This window comes from Aegilops tauschii, unplaced genomic scaffold (genome assembly GCF_002575655.3).
Source record: "Aegilops tauschii subsp. strangulata cultivar AL8/78 unplaced genomic scaffold, Aet v6.0 ptg000888l_obj, whole genome shotgun sequence".
Classification (NCBI taxonomy): Eukaryota; Viridiplantae; Streptophyta; class Magnoliopsida; order Poales; family Poaceae; genus Aegilops; species Aegilops tauschii.
This window is the reverse complement of record NW_027333109.1, coordinates 37,501-38,586: the sequence shown is the minus strand read 5'-3', so window position 1 is coordinate 38,586 and position 1,086 is coordinate 37,501.

Genomic DNA, 1,086 nt, shown 5'->3' with positions numbered 1-1,086 from the left:
ATTGGTGAAACTGAATACTTGAAATTCAACAGAACCCCTGTTTTCTTCTTTTTCTTCTTTAACCATAAATCCAAAAATTTTTCTACCTCCTTTCTTTTTCATGTATTTTTCTGATCAGGAAAAATACAAAATTATGTCAGTTATTTTGAAGTTATTCTAATCTCGTACACACACAAATTTGCAATTATTCATCTACTACTGGAATTTGGATTTATTTTATCGATGCAAATTGGATTTGGATAGAAGGGTACATTCTTTCTAATATTTTAGATAGAAGAAACATTTCTTCTATCTAAAATATTAGAAAGAATTTTGCTGATTTATTTATTGCTATATGCAATTTATGGAATTGATACACCATTTAATTGATATCATTTAGCAAAATGAAACACAGCATATGCATCCATCTTTTGGCTCGAGAATTTCACGGGATAGAGATATGGTATAAGAAATAGACTATTAAGTAACTCTAAATGAATTGTGGATACATCTGTATCCTTAACATACTGAAACGATTGTCATTATTCGTATCAAACCAATAGCGATTCATACAAGCTAAATCTTCTAATCAATGGTGGGCCAATAATGCATTTTTTTGCATATGTATTAAGACGCTTGGCCTGATTTCGAAATTGTCCAGAGTTTTATATGTTGTTTTCATTGCAAAATGATGGGTCTCCTTCCATAACTTTCCAATTACGAGTACGAGAATTGAAAGACATGAAAATTCTCAATTCTCTACGGCGTCTAGTAGATAGAAACAAGAAAATCAGAAGAATCTTTCTCTCTATTCACTATCATTCCGCGTCTTCGACTTCTATTAGTTTCTTTTCTTCTTTAATGCAATAGCTATAGTTTGATATAAGAATCCATTTCTCAAAGTAATGGAAACCATTCTCTTATAGGAAATGGTTCGAAAATCGCTATTCCACCTTTTAGGTATCGTGAAAAGTGATACCTGTGAAGATCGTGCATTTCAGTCAAATTCAGATCCGTTTTTCGAGTCCATGATATAATATAACCAAATTGGATAGATCTTCCACCTGTTTAGCTAAGAAAGAATAGATACAGAGGTGGATAATAGAT